Below are 24553 nucleotides of genomic sequence, written 5' to 3' on the forward strand. Positions count from 1 at the left end.
TGCTGAACTAAATAGTGTGAAGGAAAGGGAACTCATTGTTAATTTTTTTACAAGGATGGAATAGATGAACATTGCTTACAAATGAGCTTTATTTAGTTTTAAACACATTTCATGAAGTAAATAGTATATTTCCCTAATTTTCATGTCTTTTGGTATGCTTCCAAAAACTTGGAAGTGAATTAGTGTGCAATTTGCATCCAAATCTCAGCCAAGGGGATGTGGTTTATTATAATACATGGCCCTCCTAATTATTGAACAGCCCGAGAAAACTAGGCACAGTGTGCATCTGTTATTGCTTGACCACACTGCCAAACATAATTTGGCAAGCACAGAAATGTACATTGAGCAGACCTACAGTCTAATTTGCATTAGTTTGTAGTAATTATATGAAAGCTATAACTGAACCAAGCTTGTCCTCTTTTTAGAGCACATCATTCTTTTTGAAAAGAAATCTCAACCAAAAATCCAAAACAATTAAATAGCACACACATACACAACCCTGAGAAACTCCTTGTTTGCACAGTAGACTTTCACAGTATTATTTAATGATTATCCAAATATTATTTCTGCATATTCTGTAAAATATCAAACAAGGATTTTTTTTTCCTGCAGTTTATATAGGCTTTTCTGTGTTTTCTTTCATCCCCATTCAGAAATTTTTTATCTCTTCTACTGAATCCTAAAACCCTATATGGTTTAATACCATGTAACTGATGATTAAAGTTACTGGTGTTTTTAAATTTAATTGCTAACGAGTAACAGGAAGAAAGTCCTGCCTATCATAATTTGCCTTTGGCCCTTTCCAGAGTCATTTAATTCAAACTCTATTCTGACTAAAAGAAAAAGTCTTAGTATAAGCCACCTCATGCCACAGTAATGCTGGAAAGTAGTCACCTAAGCTCAGGGAGGCTGGGATGCTATGGTAAAAATACAATCAGGTTTTGGCCTACAGAACTTTCAAGGAAAAAATCTTGTTTCTCTTATATTTCTAGTTAGGTTATATATTCAGATAGACATCTTTAATACATGGCTCTGTATTAAAGATTATTGGAATCCTAAATTAAATCAGTAGATGAGGAAATAAAGAAGAATCTCATCTGCAGAAAGTACTATTGTGTAATATTTTCCAGAAATGCAGAGGCATAAAAAGATGAAGGGAGTCAAATTCAATCCCCATTGAAGTCAATGACAAAAGGTAATCATTCCAACAGCCACAGGATCAAGCATAGAGGAAGGGCAGTTCTTTTTCTCCCCTTCTTTAAGTAAACACTGGCATTTTCAGCTTCTCTGCAGGGGCTGGGAAGCAGAGGAACAGTCTTTTTTGTTGGTAAACAGCTTGACATTTCGTAGTATTGGACTAGTCAAAGGGCTTTCAATCTAGAGTTTGAGTATTAAGAAATAACTGTATATTCTCTATGTACTTGGGTATTCTCAGATAGCTTAGGGTAATTATTAGCCAGCACACCCAGTCAGAAACATTTACTGTGAAATGACCATACGGAGACTATGTAAATGAGTTTCCAAGAGTGAAAATGCAATGAAGTATAAAAATGAATAAAACCTGCTGAATATTGCTGAATGAGTGAACACTACCTCTATACTCTGATTAGCTGATCAAACCTATTTCCATGAAAAAACCCAAACTTGCAATAAATTAGAGGGGAAAGAAATCCCAATGAAGCATTTACAAATGGCATTTTACAGCTGACCAAAAAACACTCAATTTCCTTTCCCATAGTATGTGGAAAATAAAGATATGCTTGCTTGTACAATAGCCCCTGCAAGACTGCTTTATTTTATGTTTTAGTTGTTTAGTTTATTTCTACAATAAGATAATAGTTGCATAAGAAAACAGCTTTTTATTGAACCAGTCTCTTTCCACATATATATCCTCTCACTTCAGGGGCTGAAATAAAGCAATGGAGCAAAGAAGCTGGGGAAGAGGGTTGTCAAGTAAAATCACCCTGGTTTACTTTTTTTAGCACCAAAACCTTCTTTATTTAGTTTTTTGTTATTTGTGTTGGGGTTTTTGTTTGGTTGGTTAGTTGGTTTGGTTTGGGGTTTTGGGGGGGGGGGGGGGTGTTTGTTTGGTTTTTGTGGGTTTTAAATTTTTTTATTGTTTTCTTTTGTTTAGCAATAACTAACTAAAACCCAGTTGCTGATTAGTAACTGCTGCTGATGAAATACAAGAAGTAGATTTGGGTAACCGTGCAGAGTTGTTTTCTCTTTGCTTTATGTTTTGGGGCTTCACAGATCTGAGAATACAAGTCATCTTTGCACAGGCAGGCCCAGGAATGAAATATCTTTTCTCACAGATCCCTTCTGTTAGAATAATATTTTCACATAGATATTAGTTTGATCGTAGTTTGGGCATCTCACAAGAAGGCATTTTAACACTTTGTATAGTCATTCTTTAATACACATAATGCAAAGTTTTCTGTGCTGCAGGTTCCTTATGAAAAGGGATTTGACATGTCTGGTTTTAAGATCCTTTTTTTGTCTAAAAGTCATTCTCATGAGCATGACCAAATGAAAATCACTTTGTTTTCAGTGTGTATAATTATGTAATTAATAATTTCAAAATGAGATTTTTTTTTTCCTTTGTCTTACTTGATTTTCCACTTTTTTTTTTTTTTACTCAGAGAGCCACATTAATCCAACTTGTGACATGACCATAAATATGAAATCTTTCAGAGAATGTAAGTTAGGTTTCCCCTCTGAACTACAAGAATAGCCACTGAACTGCATCCCATTCTTACATTGTAGTTAAACACCTTAAGGTATTGTGTTAAAACCGCTTTGTTTTGGAGACACTTAGAAAAACCACTTTCTGTTAGTGAAAGTCTGCACAGAAGATCTTGTCCTACAGTATAGGTACACGCATTTCCTTTCAAGAAACTGATGGGCTTGTAATGGTGCACGAATTGTGTCTGTGAATCTCTTGGAAACAGATGTCATGCAAACTTCATGCAAAGTGACTTCCCAGGAAGTAATTTTCAACTGATTTTCAACTTTTGCAAGTTACTGCAGCATGGTTTGATCTCCAGTCATTTCCAGCTGCACAATTAGAACTGGGGCCACTACTTAGAGCCTTTTGAATGAACTGGTGGGCTTAAAGCCATAGAGAAGACAGCTTGAAGCCTCCCAAGGAGGGCTAAGCCTAGACTTAGTTAAAGAACTCAGCTTTAAAAGGAAGGATTTGGCATGAGTGAAGGTTTTCTGTCTGTGGAGCTGTTTAAGTCTCCAAACAGCTCACTGCAGCAAGAGAGTGGCATACAGAGTGGTAAGAAAGACAAGGAGGAGGGGCTTGCATTTCATTTTTTTTCCCCAGGATAACTCCTCTATTCTTTCATTCCTTCCTCTTCAAATAATTTCTTACTGGATTCCCAAGCAAAAGAAAATTTTCTCCTTCAAAAAAAAGTCTCTAAGGAATAGAGCTTGTAGTCAGTAGGCAAACTTGCTTTAATTTTTTTTTTCACTGAAGGTTTCCACTGAAAAATGTGTATAACTGCTTGCTCTTACCTTCGTGTCTCTATTTAACTTGTCCTGTTTACAGGCTCAGCTTCAATCCCCTTAGTTACCTAAGAATAAATCTTGCCTTGATTTTTTAATGCCATCTTTTTTCCATCCATGCCATGTACAGTCTTTTTTCCCCTCAGCCATAAAGATTACCTGCATCAATGAGGCTTTCAGTATACCCGCTTATCCCAGTCTTCTTCAGAATGTGTTCCGCAGCACCGACTCTACTGAGCTGTGAAAGGAGTAGCAGGGTGAATTTACCAGGCTGAAGCAAGATAAATGGAATAAAAAATATGGTACAGAGCAACTTGGCTGTGTAGAATAAAAGGAAACAGATTGTGGTCTCTGGAAGTAAAAAGAATGCAGTTAACATTATTTTTGCTACATGCTGCAGAAAAGACTGACTATGTCAAGGGGCTAAAAATCTAAATTACCACTTCTGGGATTCCCACTTTAAGAATATTTTCACTCCTGTGGGATTTCATTCTATTCCTTGTGTGTATTTATAGGTCCTACAGGTTCTAATAAAAACTTTACAGAAATTCCTAGGTTATCCTGACTGTTAGAACTACATAAAACTCAAGCACAAAATTGTATCTAATATCTTTTTCCCTGAGCCACACAGGGAAGGCACCACTCAGGAACCATCTATCTAAACCATCCAAACCCTACTGGCAAGGAAGTGCTAGGCCAAGTTACACATTTCATATGAGTTTTCAAAGAAGGGAAGTTCCCACACTTTATCTCAGGCAACAAATTTTGTAACAGCTTTGGATTAGTCAAGAAGGTCTTTCAGGGGAAAAAAAAATCCATTTCTGTTTCAGATAATACAGGCACTGTGCAGTGCACATTGCTGAGTTAATTTGTTTCAGGAGTTAATAGCCTCAGTGTCAGAAAAGCAATATAAAACTAAAATCTTTATTTCTTGGTCTGTCTTTAGCTTTTAGTGACTTGCTCATTTTTTTTACTCGATGAAACATCTGTTTCATACCTGGTAATTGCACATCCAAACCAGTTGTCCTTTATGAACTAAGCAGTCCCTAAATCTATTACTTGAGAACAGTTTTCCATTTTAATGGCACCAATTGTCTGGTAGAAAATATCAACATGAAAAACTATTTTGTCAATGTTAATTTTTTGTCATATAAATGTTCAATAACCAGACTAGAAATTTAAAATATTCACCCTTCTCACTCTAAGATAACTTATGAATGTTTTCCACAATGACTATTTGGTCTTGATATAGCATACAAAGGAAAGAGTGATGGAGTGCAAAAAAAAATTGTCTGTAACTTATATAAACAATACATTGTAATTTTTACCAAGAAAATTTATTTCTTAATATATTTCTTTTTAATATCATGCATAAGTTTAGACACTGAGCCTATTTAATTTGGTTCTCCCTTTTTCAGAAAGATTTCAAATAAAAACTATTACTTTTCACAGACATTAGAGGAAATACAAAACTAAAATGCAAGGTGCTTTCAGATTTTGTGAGTGTAGAACTCACTGTAGTGTAGTGGAGAGAATATCCCAATCTGAACAGCCGGTAATCAGTACAATGGAAATAATATTGAAATAAAATGGAAATAATTAGTACTTGGAAATAATATATTTTCATGTTAATATCATGTGATTTCTCCTTACATTTTGTCAATATAATGGCACATGTGGGCCTGAGGTTTACCTTGACTAGCAACATTAAAGTGAAATTTGTTTTGTTTTCAGTAATTTATAAAAGTTTACATTGCTTGATATAAAATACATCATTTCTCAGCAGTGAAAGACATAGCCTGAGTCTTCAGACAGTGTGAAACAATAGCTCTAAGGAAAATGTAAATTCACTTCTGTGGTGTTATAATTCTGACACTGAATTCTGAAAGGTAACATTTTAAATGTTTTAACAAAATTTGGTAGCAACGAATTTTTTCAATCTTCACTAACTGACTTCCTGTTTACTTTTCCCACAACAAAATTATCCATGAGAACACTTACAGCCTGAAATAAAGTAAAATCCACTTGTCAAGGGGTTTCTTATGCTGTCTGCACTATAGTGTGCAATTTATTAGAATTAATTGCCATCAGTGGAGGACTTCACAGTGACTACTAAACCTGTGTGACGCAGAGCAACCCCACTTCTGCACACAGAAGTCTACTGTGCTAGAATAGATACAGCCTTGAATCTCTAGGTACTATCACAGAGTGAATTTTGAAGCTTGTAATTTGTTCCAGTTAGCTTATAATTTTCTTAAGTATGACAAAAAAACCCTAAATCATGATTTACAATGTAAAGCTAACACAGCAGGAATTGTATCTTCATACATAATTAATAACCAATGTACACTGTCTTCATATGGCACAGAGTACAATACTTAAAATAAACATAATGTTGGATTTTGAAGAATAGTAAAACATTTTGACCTGCTAATCTATTTATTGTGGTGGGTGGTCATGCTTATAAACTCACAGATTGTCATTTACAGAAAACAGAATGGAAGGTTCACACACACACACATACCCTCACACCCCAAAAAGTTAAACTGATTTTTTTTTTCAATGTGAATGAAAGAAAATGTTTCATTTACTTACTTAGATCAACCGACATGTATCTTTCTCTCTTAATTTTTTTTGTCTGCACTTGTGCCATCCACTATAAATTTAGTCACCCTGATAGTACTTTTTTGAGTTATAATGCCACACTAGATACTATATGTGAAATGTGATTCATGACTTACTAATTTGAGATCACTGTCTATTTGTACTTCAGTCAGTCATTAGAGAATTGCGACTCAGGAGGATGAAATTTCTGAATTTTTTGCCCAAAAAGAAACAGATTTTCTAGTGAAATCTAAACAGAAACATTAGTATCAGAATTTAATATCAATATTGTGATATCTAGATTGAGATCATAGCTAGAAGGCAGAAAGAGAGAGACTGCTTTCCACACATATAATTTCCTGTACAAGTCTATACTATCTCACATTTTTTTGAAGGCTTATTTAATTCATGTTGGCATTCACCAACATTTGATAAACATGTCACTCCTCACCAGGTGTTCTAACTGAAAACAGAGATGGACGAAATATATTCTACAGTCTGCTTGTAATAGGGGTCCACTACTTTAGTGAAAATGTAAAAAAATATTTTATTTGTGAAAATATTTGCAAAGTAATCAATGAAAATAAATATGATGAAAGGGTACCTACATTAATTTACATGATTTTGTGAAAATTTCTTTTTCATAAAGAGATTAACTTTCATTTACTGGAAGCTGCTTTTGCATGTTAGGTAATTTTTTCTCTTCTGTGTTTTTCTCTTGAGGGCCGTTTGATGATCAGTACACGTCATAGGATAAATATTGTGTCTGTGTCTGTCTAGGAGAAATCAAACAAGAATTCTAACAATATTCTAAATACTATTCTCAAAGATACAATCTGCAGAGAGCATCTACTTTATCTGACAAACATGATTTCAATTCAGGAAATGGCTTACAATCACTCTAGTGCATTTGACATCAGTGGTATCCACACAGCCATTCTGTGCAAAGTCCCTGCTTTAAAGGTCTTCCCATCACTGTTATTGGTCTCACAGATGATGAAGTATGACACTCCATAAACAATGAGCTGGGCCTTTTGTAGGCTGCTTTGCTTTTTTTGGCTTCAGACTGCCACTGAATGTCAAATCAATTTGGCTTTCATTAGAACAGCTTTATATGTGCAAATGTATCTGTGTCTGGTAGCTACATTTTTCTATTTTTGCTTTCCTTTCCCTTTGCTTTTTTTCTCCTTTCCCTTGAATGATGTAATTTTTCTCTAATCAAAGCCAACACCTGTTTCTCTAAAATAAGGCCCTCTGTGTAAAGCTCTTTATCACAATCTGGGTACACTCTAGATGGGTTCATTATGAATCAAGTTCTCTCAGAACAAAGAGGAAGTGCTCTGCTACAGTGATATTGTGCATCACAGAGCCTGGATAAAGTCAAGAGCTGATGTAACCTTGACTTTTGACATGCCAACAGACTGTTGTCTAGATAATGCAAGGTGTGTAAGCCACTGTCTTTGATAAGTAATAAAACAAATAATAAATCTGATGCTTTGTTTAAGACAGCTCAACTGTTACACAGTGCTGTATTGGGTTTGATGGGGTAATGTTTTTTCTTAACCAATATAAAAGGAACACAAAATTGCAATTTTGAGGATTTCTGGTTTTGTAAACCACAAGCCTGCTTAGACAAGCTAAATGAAGAACACCATACCATGAGAGGAATAAAACAAAATAGGGGTTACAGAACTCCCAGTTATCAGTCAGTGAAGATCTGCTCCAACAGAGTACGTTACAGTACTTTGAGTAGTTTGAATTGGCTGAAGTTTAGGAATGGGAAATTAGAAGGGGAAAGGCTGTGTATGTCCTAAAAGGCTACCATAACCTCTGTGTTGTGACACATTTGAAAGAAACATGGGCTCAGTTTTCATGCACCTAAAATCCCTTGCCTCTATGGGACTTTTCTCATGGAAATAGCTATTGAAGTGTACTCTGCCTGGAATGGTTTAGGATTGTGGTGAAAAAGAGCATAAAATTCCTTTTCCTCCTCTAGATATATCTTGTTTTCTAATTTTCATCACAAAACCATTCTCCCTCTTTTCTGTCCATCTTCTACAAGCTGAAAGTCAGGACGTATTTCCATTCACTTCATAGATTCATAAAATCACTAAGGTTGGAAAAAACCTCTAAGATCAGGGATCATAATTAACCCAGCACTGTGTCTTCACCACTAAACCATTTTCCTAAGTGCCAAATCCACATGTTTTTCTGAACACTTCCAGGGATGGAACACTTTCCGGAGAAATATATGTTTTGAAATAGCTACCTAACTATAACCAGATCAGATGCATGTTTTCTCCCAAGTAACAAGGCATTTATAAGCAGCCAAGCTACATGCTGTGTCCTCTTGCTAGCGTTGATCCTTTTGCAAAGAACCAGAAATATATTTTACTTCTTTAAATGGAAAGACATACAATTTAGAATCTGGGGAACCTACAGACAGACAGTAGGAGTGAGACAGAAAAAAAATGGTGACAACTTTATCCCTACTCCATCTAAACATGAACATTTGACACTTATGAAGGAAGAAGATTTCTCTGGCCATTGCAGTACAGAAATAAGATGAGAGAACCAGCCTTTGCTCGCCACTTTCAATAATGGGCTAAAATGTCTTCAGAGGACCTCAGGCTGTCCAAGAAGGGTCCTTGCTCAGTTTGTGAGTGGATGAACTCACTCCTCTATGATGGGATTCTGTGTCAGACACTCACAAGGAAAGTGCCTATTTTCAGAGCTGAAGAAAAGGTTTGCTTGGCTCAAATACTCAGTGATTTCAAATCCAGTGCTAACTCTAACTGAAATATATTGGTGATCTGCCATCTGTGGTTTTCTTGAGAAGAGATTTTGACTGAAGTCCAGGTCCTAGTAGATATGAGGCCATGTTACCAAATCCATCCTCCTACTCGACATCATCCTTCATACTGTCTTACTGTGTCACTGCCTTTGGATTAAGGACCACAGCAAAGTATGGAAAATGCAGATACTTCAGTTGCCAAGTCATTTCTTGGTCTCTTTGTTGAATCTATCTATAGTGAATGTTTCATTGCTGACATCTATTCTAGCCTCAGTATTGTCAAAGCATTTTTTCATGTGTAATAAATTTGCATAAACACTTCACCCGAAATATAATGAAACATAGGATAAGAAAGACCTAAATTATATTTAAAAAAAATACTAAAAGACTTCTTGATTGATTTGCAGAGGCATAGCAAAATTCCTTCATATAGTGGCCTCATGAATGAGATGATAATATGCAAGTAAGGCATAATGATTGGCATATTAAATGCAAGATCTTTGTCACCATCTGTTTCCTGATTGTGTCAGCAAGTTGGGTTTTTTTTCATGGAAGTGTGAGAATACACCATGGCCTCGAAGTATCAAAATGTCAATTATACATCACATTTTAAAGTTGGAAGCCCAAATCACAATTGTCCCTGAATTCTGCTTGAAACACTGACAAATTATTACCTATCCGTCACATTTAGCCTTACTGTACAGTAGCACAGTTATTGTGCTGGAAAATAAAACAGAGCAGGAACACTATCAAGGCCAGGTTTACAATTTTGTGATGAATACTTAAAAAAATTGATACAGAAGGAGACAGGGAGAGAACTAAGAATTCAAAACAAATTGAATAGTTGCAGAACAGCCCTATCAAATACTTGTTATTTCAAGCTCAAGTACTTTGAAAACAGTTTGCATTTCTGGTATTTTTCATTACAAATAATGCTCATTCACAAGAAAGACAGTATTGCTTTTTCTATATTTTGCACTGACAGAAGAAAATTGTATCCTGGTTAATGCAATGAATCAGTACGAAGTGCAGAAGGAGAAAACCAATGTGAAACTTAACCAAAATGAAGGAATATCCACTAATACCACAGGTCCTGCATTACACCCTCAGTGGCCTTATATCAGAGTTGGTGGGAGATATTTTAATGTCCCACATAGGATGGCATATACTAGCACCATCAGCTACCAGAACAAACAACCAAGAGGAGAAGGCACACAAAAAGGCTGCTGATTGTGGTTCTGAAATATGAATGCAAGACTCTTCCAAAACTGAAAAGTCCGCTAATATCTCAAGGCATTATTTATGCTAGGAGGAGGAAATGGAAGAAATAGGTGTTTTGTAGAGTCATTCTTCATTCACTGAGGACCATGGCAAGACCACCAAAAAATGCAATGGCCTTTTGATTTGCTCCTAGACCAATTACTATACCTGTGGAAAGGAGATATCTAGATTTTTGTAAAATGGGATAAAAAGCATAATCATGTCCAACAATCTAACACGAACTAATTTTGAAGAAGATTATGAAGAGGTTAAATGAAAAAAGTGACCTTCCAAACTTGTACTTTGTTGGACTTTTCATGAGGCATAATTTCTTCTATCTAATCATTTCTGATTATAGTAGTATTTATACATGGTAAGGTACACAATCCACTACATAAACAGACTGCTTATATGATATTTGCAGATGAATAATAATTTTTTTCTGTAATAAGATAGCAATTTATAAGATGCAAAATTTATTCCAAATGAGACTGATTCCAAAATCAGGAGATTGTAAGTAGCATGATTTATATTACATGTTTGGGGTCAATCTCTGTGCCTGTGAAACAGGGTTGCTAATACTAATAAATATAAAGTACATTGGTTCTAATTAATTAATTAATTTTTAGTATGGCTTTGTATTTTAAGCATGTGTGTACATGCATGTTAAATCAAAATGTTTGGGGAAATTCAGTCTGGGACTTCTGATTTAAGCAGTTGTCCATGAGCCATGTTGTGTATAGACATGTCTTCATTACTAAAAAAATAATTTTTCCTTCTTCAAAAGGTTATGTAAATGACCTGTAAAGCAGAGATTTGTATATTTCTGGTGGCACAGCTTGCTCTGCCAGATAGTTAGCAGTCTTTCCATTCATCAGCAAATGGTGAATCATAAGCTGTTGGAAAGCAGAAAAGAATGAGAAAAGTCACAGTTGAAACTTTGCAGCTGTAGTTTGATAGATAAAGTTTGTAGCCTGAACATACATATAGATACGAACCAACAATGACAGAAAAAAAAAAAAAAGAATATGTGAGAAAAAAATCTCTTCTAAGAACTTTCATGTGCATCTGTTGCCAAGGTAATGACTGTATGCATGTCTTCTAAAAGGTACCTTTTGGGGGCCTGACTCCCAGCTTCTGCACCTCCACCAAGATGTCAACTGAACACAGGCAGTAGAAACACACTGTGTAAAATATTACTGTATTACACAGAGATATGGTTTTCTGTGTGTGCATACTACTGGTATCACTGTCTTCTCTGAAAGTGAGGTCTGGATGTGAATGTGGTAAATAAATATTTTTGAACCTGGTGAACTGTGGGCATCAGTCCATCGCTCAGATTCTTATAGCAGGGACTGAAGGAAAATGTCCTTAATGTCTCTTTAACCTTTTCTTTTTCCTTTCTGTAAGTGCATCGTACAATTTCTTACTTCACCCTCTATTAGATCCATTGTGAAATCACTCTTGTTTACTAACAGAGAAATCGCTGTTGTTTTTTTTTTTTTTCTGCCATTTTTTTCCTTCTTGACTGCTCTGTCAGGCATCCAAATGAAACAGAGAATTCTCACTTTTTAATTAAAATATTTCTGTTTAGGACATGATCATGAAACAAGTGAGTTTAAGGGAAGTTTTGTCACCGATATCCATGGTCTTTTGTTCTTCCTCACATCAGGAATATGTCACAAAAAATAATTTGGTTTCTTTCATGTATTCACCTGGACTTTCAAAAAAATGCTTTGAGGCTTTCTTTCATACTATGATTAATAATCTTAGTGATTTCAGAATTTTTATAGAATTTTTATAATTTTTATAAAATTATTACAGTATGTATATTATATCTTTTTCTGTATTTCTTTTTGAATTCTGTATAAAAATACATTTTAAAGTTAATTTTATGTATGTTATTATAGAAGCACAGAATGTCCTGGGTTTAAAGGGAACACCAGCTCTCCTGCTGTGGACAGGGATACCTTTCATGAAGCTCAGAACTCCTTCCAGCCTTGCCAGGAGCACTTCCAGGGATGGGGCATCCACAGTTTCTCTGGGCAACCTGTTCCAGTGACTCACCACACTTACAGTAAAGAATTTCTTCCTAATATCTAATCTGAACCCACTGTCTTTCAGTTTGAAGCCATTCACCCTTGTCCTATCACTACATGCCCTTATAAAAAGTCCCTCTCCATCTTTCTTGCAGCTTCCCTTCAGCTACAGAAAGGCTGCAATTAGGTCACCCCAAAGCTTTCTCTTCTGCAGGCTGAATACACCTGATTGTCTGGCCTTTCCTTGTAGGAGAGGTTCTCCATCCCTCTGATCATCTTCAAGGCCCTCCTCTGGAGTCACTCCAGCAGCTCCATGTCCTTCCTGTGCTGGCAGCCAGAGCTGATGCAGCCCTGCAGGTGGGGTCTCAGCAGAGCAGAGCAGAGGGGCAGAATCCCCTCCCTGGCCCTGCTGCCCACGCTGCTCTGGATGCAGCCCAGGACACGTTTGGCTCTCTGGGCTGGCAGTGCCCATGGCTGGCTCATGTGCAGCCCCTCACCCAGCAGCACCCCCAAGTCCTTCTGGGCAGGGCTGCTCTGGGGCTGTTCATCCCCAGCCTGTGCTGAGACTGGGGCTTGCCCCAACCCAGGAGCAGCACCAGCACCTGGTCTTGTTAAACCTCAGGAGATTCCCATTGACCCCCTCCTGGAGCTTGTCCAGGTCCCTCTGGATGGATCCCATCTTTCAGGTGTGTCCACACCACTCAGCTTGGTTTCATCTGCAAACATGCTGAGATTGCCTTTGATGGCTTTGTCAGTGTCATTAATGAAGAAATGAAATAACAGTGGTCCATAACAGACCCCTGAGGGACACCACTTGTCACTGATGGACATCGATACACTGAGCCATTGACCACTACCCTCTGGATGTGATCATCGAAACAATTCCTTATCCATCTAACAGTCCCCCCAAAGAAACCATGTCTCTTCAGTTTAGTGAGAAGGATGCTGTGGGGGACTGTGTCCAAGGCTTTTCAGAAGTCCAGAATAGATGTATGATAAAATACAAAGGAAACAGAACAGAAACAGATTTTCAAAAAGAAAACAAATCAACCTTCTTAATCTTTTGATTGAAAATTAATAATCTCCACTATTTTTTTCCTTTAGAAAAAGCTAAAACTAGATATTGAACAGTTCCTGAACCACAAATGCAAGGTTCAGTTTTGCAAGTGCTTGTTTGTGCACAGAGTTACTCGGAAGGATAGTCCTGAGTTCAAAGTGAAGTCTGTTTAATTATCAGTCTGAGTCAGTACTCAGGTGTTTAAAGTGTTTAACCAGGATTTCAAAATATAAGCTATGTTTCTTGAGGCTGTAAGTCTGTAACCATGCATCTGTTCTTATTGAGAAAAAAAAAAATCATAATATTTAGAGTTGATCAGGAGTACAAAAGCTGTCTCTACTTTCATCATGCTAGAGTTAAAATGAGCTGGATTCAGAAATCTTCACAGTTCCTTTGTTTTCATTTCTGCAGATACGGAGGCAATCTAGCTTCACTGGCATTAATGTTTGCTGAAACTAAAAATAAAATTCAGAGAAGTATAATGTGCTAACAGTTTTAATCTATTAGAATATTTGTCACTGAAACAATGCCTTGTCACTTAGTAAACCAACAGCAATTAGACATCACAATTCAATTCATTCACATGGAGTAAGAAAATGTCCAAGAGAATGATTTTGCAGCATTGCAAAAATGTGTCAAAGTAAAATCAGAATTTCTAATTGGTCCTAATGCTAGATTTTTGGTTTAACTTCCATTGCTTTCAATCAGATTTAATATGTTCTCTCTTCCTGGAGTAAAGTCAGAATAACTTACTCTTTGGAAATTATTTACAATGGTAAGTAAGATAATTGGAATAACTAATTAAAAAAGCATCATGATAAAAACAAGCATGTAAATATAAAATAAATTTTAACAGAGGTTTCAAAATCCAAATTAGAAATTAATTACAACTTTTTTACCCTAACTATCTCATAATTGTGCAGAAACGGTTGAAATATTCAGATCAATATTGTGGTCTTTACAAGAAACTGCAGCATCACAGCAGGAAATCTCTGAAAATTGAGATCTCATAAAGAACAATCTAAAGATCACTTTGAGGGAAGAGCAATGATGGAAGTCATTGCTAGGAAGTCACCTAGCAGGAAATACCATGCATGACACACAGAAACCATACGCATAGATTATGTTTCATTTAAAACAATAACAAAAGTTAAAGTAGGTAAGGAAAGACTTAGTCTTTTATTTAGATGGTGGGGTTTTTTTGTAAAGAATAGTTACTTTTCAAGGACTAGCAAGAATTCTTAATGAAAATTTTACTAAAACATCTGAGACCAGGTTAGGGTTAGGACTAGGTTTAGGTTAGGGATAGGGAGAAAGCTGGTGACCTTAGAAAAGACTGCTACAAGACACCTTCCCAACTCAGAATTTCCCCGGGGCCTCAGTACATCCTGTGGCAGAATTTTCCTTCAAGACTTAGGATCAGTTAGGAGAACTATCCTCTTACCTCTTGGGAGGATATCTCTGGCAGGTGAGATCTGTTCGAGAAGCTTCCACTGACCTTGCAGCTCTTTGAGGAAGAGCTGGAAGAAGCTGCAGGAGGGGTTTCCACCTCCCTGGCTGGCAGCTGCATTAAGTAGTGGCTCTCACATTTGTCTCAATCTCTCACATTTGGCTCAATCCAAGTCTGCTTTGAGCTACTCTGCAGCCATGCCAGTGACTGGGATTGTGCCTTGCTGATGTGGACTGTGACCCTGACTCATGGGACGACTTCCTGCCTTCCTGATGAGACTAAGCCCTTTTGTTGGTGGGGCCACAGCTTCTGCCTGTCATGTTGTCATAATTTTCTTCCAAATTCTCTTTTGCCTAACTACCTTTATTATTCCCTGAGAGACATGTGAGACCCATAGGAAGGGTGAGAAGATTGTGGAAGTGGGGGCTTCTGAGAGAATTCTCCCAATTGCCTTTTTCACAAGGGGCTTCTGCATGTCCCACTACAGAAGTGTCCACCCACGCTTAGGGTTAGGCTATAGGAAGAGCAAAAGATATGAGACCCATGAGAACAGTGGGGTTGTAAAGAGTTGGACAAGCCATAGCAGCACTCTGGCTTATCTGGGAACTCTCTCCCACCTACTATTTCCAACAATGGCTTCAGCATGTCGCTTGGCAGAAATCTCTGCCCAGATTTTTTTAGCACAAGGGCTAGATTTATGGACAGAGAGTAAGATATATTTTTTTGGACAAGTGTCTGAAGGCTTAGCTACACAGTGAGTAGCTGCTTCCCACATTTCTTAAAATTGTCAGAATGCATCCAGGGGAGGTTTTCAGTTTAAATTCATAGAAATTCATTGAAAGGCTTAAGTGATGTGAGAGTTTCCAATTTGAAATAAATATTGAATTTTCTATATGAGTTAGTTAGAAAAATGCTCTCGAGGACCATTTTTATGATAATTATAATACTTCTGTAATATTCTAGTATTTTTATAGTATTTATGACATTTATATATTGATAGCTTTTATGAAAAATTGAATTTGCCATTTTGGCTTGGAAGAAAGTTCTTGTAGCAGTCATATGCTACTGTTCAGAATGCTTACTATTTACCCTTAAATATAGTTATGTGATTAAATCAACAGAATTGATTGAGAATTACATAAATATACTATAAGTAAGGTATAAATTTGTCTTCTCAGAGGGGAAAAAGAAAGAGCAAGTTACTGTGCATCGAAGAACATTGGAGTTCTTGGAGATGGGAAAATACATTGTAATGTATCTCTATTATTATTATCTCTATATTATCTCTAATAATGATTAAAATATTTTCATGAGAAAGATACCACTGAGATATATAGGGTTACATATAATACTACTGCACAAATAGATTGATATCCAATACAGTATTGACACTATAATTTGATAAAACTGTTCAATAGTAACTTCAAGACTGAATGCATGTCTTCCCTGCTCTTCTTTTTTGCTGTGTTTATTTGTTTGGTTTAATTTGGTTTGTCTAGTTAGAATCTCTAGAATACAGTGATATGAGGTCTAGACTGAATGTAGGCATTAGGCAAGAAACCTTGCAGGATATTTCAGCATTTCATTGTCGCAGACATCTTTTCACTAAAAATCCTTTCTTTAGGATTTTTCCTTCTGAGAAGCTAAGAGGCCTCAGAGGCAGAATGTAAACAATGGTTATCTGCTGCTGTGGGATGCAACAGGTCCACCTGTGATTGGCCCATCTTGGATGTTTATAACTAATGGCCAATCAAGAACCGAGCTATCTCGGACAGAGTCTGAGAGAGCTGCCTTTGTTATCATTCTTTTCTATTCTATTGTTAGCTTAGCTAGTTTCTGAGAAAACCTTTCCCTTCCATTTCTTTTTAGTATAGTTATAATGTAATATATATATATATATCATAAAATAATAAATCAAGCCTTCTGATCATGGAGTCAACATTCTCGTCTCTCCCTTCACCTGAAAACCCCTGTGACCACGGTCACATTTCATTGTTTATTTTAATTTGAACTTAATTAATGTGAGATCTCAGGCGCTATAAAGACAATGAGTGCCATCTATAAATGCTAATATAAATCAATAAAGAGGAGAAGGTTACATGATTTATGTTGGAACTGAGCCACCATGTAATAACTGATGCTCGTTATGGCCTCAACAATGAATGGGAAATCAAAACATTAAATAGTGCAAGCAAGAAGACATCCTATTTTGCAGTGAGCTTAAGATGCTCTACTCATAATTCATTTTTATCCTATTATAAGGTAGGTTAAATCTTTCATTTAAATAGACCTCTTGCCTAAGAAAGGGGCTGCTGGAGTTTGCCCAATGTTTCCATGCCTTTGAGTTGTTGCCAGCTTTGCTTGAAAAATAACAAATGCAGTTGCCAAAAGCTACATGCAATAATATTACTGTTAAAAGAGTACTATAGGTACAAGTTTTAGGTATGCACTGCTTTTCATATCTATAACAGAGTTTACTGTGTTTTTAATACTTTATTTTCATTACCTTATATTAGTAAAATACAACTTCAGAATTGTTTTGCATATCTCTCTTGAAGAATAAAAACAAATAGTTCTACTTTTGAGCATTGATTGGCACATTAGGAAAACATTGAAAGAGTCTCTATGAGTAGGGCTGCATTGACACACTGAAAGCAGGTCTAACATTTCTTCAGAGATTTTATTTATTCTCCTAGTTTCTTCTAATTTTATTTATTCTCCTAATGTCAGCACACATTTTCAGATGAGAATTTACTCTTCCTATCATTTTCTTAATTACTGTATTTTAATTAATTTTGAAGATAAAAGATTTAAAGTCTTTTTCCTCCATACACAAGTTAGCTGAAAAAGAAGAAAAAAGGCAACTGGTGGAACTTCACTGTCTTAGGAAGTGTCCCTGTGTCAGGTGAACCATTCCTCTTTTCTATTATTTGAGTGCATTAAAATGAGATGTCCAAGTCCTCTGCAGATTCTGGAGTGACTGCAATTCAAGCTGTTTTGCATTCCAGAAGGCATTGTCATGGAGATTTATGAGCATGGGATCAAAGCAGACAAGAATGACACCTGTGGTAGAACTATACCTTTGTAAATGAGGGTGTTTTACATCAGTACCCAGTCTTCTTACCAAATTTGACCCTTTTGAGTAAGAAAAAAATAATAATCACAGGGTGTTTAGAATAAAGGCAGGAGAGCTGTAGATTCCTAGAAGAGAAGATGTGTAGGTCAGTTTTTTCTGTTCGTACCTACCAGTCTGTCCAGTTCCTGAGGAAGCTCCCAGGGAGTCAGGTAGCTGCCATTTTAATAGTCCAGGAGAACTGAGGTTACAAGATTGTGCAAGCCACCAGAATGATTAACACTGTATACCATTAAATTGAGACAGAGGTCGTGGAAATTTACCTAGATCAATACCCAATTCTTAACAAGGGTCAAAGGTATTAACAGGCTCCCCAGGGAAGTGATCAGAGCACCAGCCTGATAGAGTTCAATAAGCACTTGTACAGTGCTCTCAGGTACATGGTGTGATTCTTGTGACTGTCCTGTTCAGGTGGGGAGTTGGACTTTGATGACCCTTGTGGATGCCCTTCAACTCAGAATATTCTGTGATTCTATGGTCTTGCAATTTATGAAATCTGTGTAACTTTTTTGATAAAAGATTCTAATAATGGAAATTTGCCAAGAACTTGCTTGCAGATACCTTGTCGTAAGAGTAAGCTCACATGATAGTTAAAATGTTTTTGCTTTTTTAAGATTTCATTTTTTGTCACAGTGTACTTGAGGTTATAATATAATTCTAGATATAGCAACTATATCTATATTGAGAACTGTTTCAATCTATACTGTAGATGAAAAAAATACACTTTTTAATCTTTTCATTGGGTCAAATTTTCAAAGTTTTGTGGTCTTATAGCAATTTATTTTTACTTAACACAGTTTGGAGATATTTACTTTCCTCTTGAGAGAATTTTCCTCCATGATTAGTGTTCGGACTTATTTTGATATCCTTTTGGTAAAATGATTCTCTTTATTTAGACATGAGTGGAACTAACTCTTGACTCAGGTAAAATAAACTTTTGAAGGACAATAACCTCAATGCCACAAATTCAGTCCTACTTGTCTTTGGGTGGACATAGAAGCTGCTTGCCAGCTTTGTTGCACTTGTTCAAGATTGTCTAGTGAGAGTTTCAGAAAATTATCATCACATCTATGGAACTTCATTTCTTTACCAATTTCTGTGATTCTTCTGCTAATGTTGACTGCCTTCATCAAGGGTTGATATGTTGATAGGTTTCAATACTGCATTTTGAGCTGCAGTGGAATCCGCCCTTGAAACAATAATGTTGAAGATACACGAAGGGTCTGACAATTATTTTCATTAGCCTAAGACTAATAGCTCAAGTCTGAGGTAGGATTTGAACTACAAGGTCTGAACAAACACTCCCACTCTCCCACCTATCAGTCTTCAAACTGTCTGCATAGATCCTGAGCTTTGAGGAGTGTGTTGACTAATAGTGCTTTATACAAATGACCTTTCATATGAAGGAGTTTAACAGGCTGTTGCCCTTCTAGAAATGCTTTTCTGCCTCTTTTAGCTTTTATTTTCCAGCATTCTTTCCTTTCCATGAATGAAAGGATAACTGTCTGGATATGTGAAATGATGATTTATTGTCAGGATCATTATAGTAGTGTTAAAAACAAATAACTCACCAACTGTCTGTTCTCTTAAACATGTGGTATCTGAGTGCTTCAGTGTTCTGTTCAAAGCAGAGACTTTATCTTTGTTCATACAATAAAAAGAGCCCCTTTACATTATTTACTTTAGTTTAGATTACTGTGTTTCCAACTGTCATAAGTATGTCAGAAACACAAGATTAAAACATTATATTTTACTTGCCAAAACAAGTAATAAAAGAATGAATGGGAAATATTCTAGGAATTAAAATATTTGACTTTTTGAATGTAGCTTTTTTAAAGCAACAAAAAGACAAAAAAATAGTGGAAGAATTAAGGGCAGCCTGTTCTCCCTTAGCAGAAAATGATACAGTATTTGTATTTCTGGCAAATTAATTGTAGTTTGCTCAGGCTTTCTATCCTCCTTTTTTTCTCTTGATCTGTGTGGGATGCTTTTTGTAGAATGTCCGGAGTTGGAAGGATGTGGGAAAGGATCACTGAAGTCTATTCCTGATCCTGCACAGAAAACCCCAGGAATCACACCATGTGCCATGTTTCAGGTTTTAGCTGATTGTGTTCAAAGGGTTTGTTTTCCTGCTATGTATTATGAACGATTTTGGAAGAAACACCTGGAAATGCTAATATTGTGTGGTGACAGCAAAATGCTAGAATAAAAGAGGGAAGAAGCTCGGTATCCTGGCAGTTCTGCCGTTCACCAAGTCTGTTATTTCTGTTCTGTCTTTATAATGGACATAAAATATGAGCTGGGAGTATGATGTCAATGCATCCACTTTCAATAATTGATATGATGAATAATCTCCACCTTCTGACACTTTCTGTATCTTCTCACATCTCAGGAAACTTCATTCATCAACCACATTTGAAATGTTTAAGTAATCTCAGTGATGTATGGAGCACTGAAACTCCCTTGTTAGAAATCTATGCTACTAACATTCTATCAAATTAAAAAGCCACTGAGCTCTTGTGCATAAAATTATCATAAATTATCTCTGAAGGTTCATTGCTGTTTGGAATGTTTAATTGCTCACTCAGCTGAACTTCAGCAGCTCAAGATTATTAATCAATTTGTCAGAAGGTTTCTCATAATGTCATCTTTTACACTGTGGTTATATGCAAGAAAAACCCATGTGCAAGACAGTTTTGTGCAGCAAGTCAAAAGTATCCATGCATACCTTTCACAATATTCATTTCATATATTTATGACAGTATTATTCAGTTGTTGATTTCTCACAGAACATAGGAAAATTGTAATTACCTCAGTCTAATTTATCTGGATGGAAAACTAGATTCTCAAAAAGATATTTAAAAGTAAAATGGAGACAGATAATAAAATGGAACTCTTGAATCATTTAATCCTGGCCTACTGTTGATTGTCTTTGCTAGAGCAAATATTTTGCTAACTGCAGTAAAAATGTTTTGAAAATGCCATACCTTAAATGTACATGAACAACATCTTCAGCCAATTTTCTCACCACAGAATACATTTTTGCTTTAAATTAATTTTGCAGGAGAGAATTTGTCTTTGATGTACTAAACAAATTTATTTCATCTTAATTGAAACACATGTCCCATTATTTGCTTTGAATTTTTTTATTTATTTTAAAGGTAATAATTCATCCTTTTTATACAGTTTTCTTTCTTTTTTCACAAATGCAACTGTGTATAAGACTTATGAGTGTGTTGATGGTAATGTTTATATTTGTAAATTTTTTTATCCAAAAATGCTTTTAGGAGCAGCATAGAAGTAGAGGATTCTGCATTTCCTGTTCTGGAGAATTCAAAAGGGTTTTGGAGAAACATGGATAAGACTCTTGAAATCTTAAGCTGAAAAAGTTTCAAAATATAAAGACTGGAAAGATCATGGACATTATCCACTCTTGCTACTCCCTGAATGATCATCATATTATTTCCTATGCATGTGGAAAGATAGAGGGGGAAACCCAACATATAGTTAATAAGTGTCAAGTATCTGTTTGATACTGAGTATTTATGTAGTATATCACACCAAGGTATTTCTACCAAAAACTGAAAATGAAAGAAAATATCAGGTTAGTTTTTTTTGTCAAACTTCTTGCATAAAATTAATATATTGGAATGATAAATATTCTTGTGTGTCTAAAAAGTGGTTCAATTATCAGAAATTTGCTGTGAACTGGCATTAGTATGTTTTTCTTCATGTGTTTTTACTGTATTCCTTCAAAGCCTTTCCTAAAATTTATTATGTCCTTTAGCTGATGATAAAATGGGAAACAAAACAGAAGTAACAAATACATCACATACACTTTCTGACATCTGGGGTTATGAAAGCACATCACAACAAATGTAAAACAAATCCTTGGTACAATTTCATCACCATTACCTATCTCCATTACAACAAAATTTCTAACACCAAGAAATAAAGATTGTCATGATGTTTGGCTTTGATTCAACCCCAAAATGATATGCTGAAGATTGAGCATAAAATCTTCTGAAGAAATAGGAAGAGAAGCCAGATCTTCAGATTCCCAATAATATGTCTTAACACATGAATCCTTCCTTCATCACCCTGCTCAACAGTGATGCCTTACAGATGAACAACTGAGCTGTGATTAAATAGCTTATAGAGTTTTCAGCATTTGTATCTTTTTTTTGATCTTTTCATTATACAAGTCTGCCATAGCATATATTAGCACTACAAAAATATAGGAATTAGAAATGCAGAGACAAACATGTTTAAAACGTACTATGTATGCAGCAGATCACAATTTCTGGAAACATTCAGTTCTGTAAGGTCTTTATAGTTCTTCCTTTATCCAACATCAATTTATCCTGTCATTGATTATCCTGTCATTGGATGTGAACATACTATTATGCATGATCCCAAACCTGCACAGACTTGGCTTAAAATACCTCAGAACCACTGAAAACAAGCTTGTCATTAAGAATTGAGGCTGTTACTGTTTCAATGAAAAAAGAAATTGAGGACCAGACAGGAGTTTTGTATATTACAAAGAAGGTTATGCATTTCTGGCCATGTAAGAGAAAATGAAAGTGGAGCTGTAATTAGCTCATCGATAAATCAATAGGATTGAATGATAACTAGCATAGTTTGGATGTCAAGAATCCAGAAGCTTATTATGTGTGTAATAAAATAAAGACCAAGACACATAAGTTAGTGTTCACAGCTTTACCTATGTCTGCTATTTTCTTCTCCTTTCACAACATCATCCCTCTTCTCATTTAATCACGAAAGCTAGATTAACTTCTTTTATCATTCAACCATTTAGAAAAACTCCCTGGTGATTGAATTTCTTTATCATTTATATCAACTTTGAGCCTGAACCAGAAATTCTAGTGATGTAGGTTTTAGTTCCCCCTTGCCCAGAGACAGGTATGTTACAAGTAAAGATTGTTAATGCAGATTTTGTCCTTCCATATGCCAGAACTCCTAAAGTAACACAGGAATGCATGCTTGCATATCAGAAAGTGTGTTAGCCTTTGATGTACTTCTTCCTCAGTACGACTCATTAATTTAATAGCTCGGAACACTCCATTATATTAGTCCAGCTATGACATGTTCTGTAGTGTACCTACAAAAGGTTATTATGTAATGTTTACTTGAAAAAAAAGCTATATTTAAACATAAGAAGAATTAGAAATAGCATTCTGCTATCTTTTAACATGTAAAAATTTTATGGATCGTGAATTTGTGTACATGTGTACATTTTTGACATAAAAGAGATTATTTATTCTTGAAATGTAAATGCTGAATATCAAATTTTTATTTAGTCATTTATTTCACTGTCCATTTGAGTCAGTTATTATGGATTTGTCCCCATGTATGTCAGAAAGCAATGAATTTAATTAAAAAAGAATAAACAGTGATCACACAAAAATCAGTTTCAAATAACTCAGTTCTCAGTGTCTTTTGAGAAACTATGAATCAATGCATTCTCAGAAGATTCAGAAGAAATTAACTGTGGAGTTGATTTCTAAAGTTTGAACTTCTATGATCCCAGTGACCATTCCAGGCCCTCTTGGAAACTCAGTTTCAAGCAGTAGTTATTTTAGATGTCTAGATTTAACAGAGTTAGCAAATGACGTCTCCTATCATGCTCAAAGTGACTTGACGTAATAGTGAGTAGGCCTCTCAGTTGAATAAATATTACTGGTTTTTTTCCTCTACTGAGAGCCACTGCCCCGTTCTGTCCAGGACAGGGTTAATTTTTGCAGTTGCCAGCAGGGTCATGGCCAGGACCTGGAGTTACTCTTTATCACCTCATGTCATTTCCAGGGGTGGCAGGAACAGTCTCTTCTGTGAAAGAGGCTCCTGCTGGTGAGTAAGAGTGGTGCCAGTTCCAAGACGGCAGGAGTGGCTGGGTAACACCAGCTCCCACTGGAGGGAGCAGTGAGGAAAGCGTGGTGGTCCAGTAGTCTGTTGTTGGGGGTTTCCAGGATGGACAAGTGTTTATTGTCTCATACCCTCTGTCATTAATATTGCTGCTATGTTTTTTTCTTATCACTATTTCCAGTCAATTGTTCTATCTCCATCTCATGACCTTTACTTTTTGTGCTTCCAGTTCCTGAGGAGAAAGGTAAAGGCAAGAGAGAGGAGGAGAGGGAGATGAGTAGTGAGTGAGTTTCTGTGTGGTTTGAAATTTCACTGGGAACACTAAACTGAAGAGTACCATTCTTAAACCTTGACTGGCACTAAAGAAGTAGTACACCTTTTAAATCAAATTCCTAGTGCTTTTACACTATTGATTTTTCAAGCTTTTCCTGGAAACCTCTGACATACTAAGCTAAAATTCCTTCTTTACTTTATAATGCATTAAAGATATTCACAAAGAAACAAACTGCAGGAGTAAGTTGCTTAAACACACTGCATGGTAAGGATGAATTAACATGTCTTGAATACAAAAGACCAGATTCATTCAAATCTCCCTGGGTGACATAGGTTATCCAAAAAATGATACAAACATTGCTTCTCTTTTTGGGACAGGCATCTGTCAAACATTACCCTTCTAAAAGCTACAGGGACATTACTTCAGCCATTTCCCATTGACACATCTTTTCTCTTTCATTCCTTTGAAATGCTTTTAGCAGGTTAAAATGGTTATTACTTCATCAGATGTCCTTAGGAGGGAGGGTAGTTGAAAGAATTCTTT

At 36.0% G+C, this 24553-nt stretch overlaps 1 long non-coding RNA gene across 3 annotated transcripts in view; it reads left to right on the forward strand.

Moving 5' to 3' along the window:
- LOC139590010 (uncharacterized) overlaps window positions 1-24553 on the forward strand; it is a 220134-nt gene that overhangs the window by 26974 nt on the left and 168607 nt on the right. The window contains exon 6 of one of the 3 annotated variants that reach the window (XR_011679196.1): window positions 21138-23072. The exons of 1 other annotated variant lie outside the window; for it this stretch is intronic. This is a non-coding gene — a long non-coding RNA (uncharacterized lncRNA). Of the gene's footprint in view, window positions 1-19847; window positions 20809-21137; window positions 23073-24553 lie in introns of those variants that run through there. One more of the 3 variants, XR_011679197.1, reaches the window with a different exon arrangement.

Source organism: Agelaius tricolor, unplaced genomic scaffold, assembly GCF_023055355.1.
Source record: "Agelaius tricolor isolate 1412-34295 unplaced genomic scaffold, bAgeTri1.0.p SCAF_5, whole genome shotgun sequence".
Lineage (NCBI taxonomy): Eukaryota > Metazoa > Chordata > Aves > Passeriformes > Icteridae > Agelaius > Agelaius tricolor.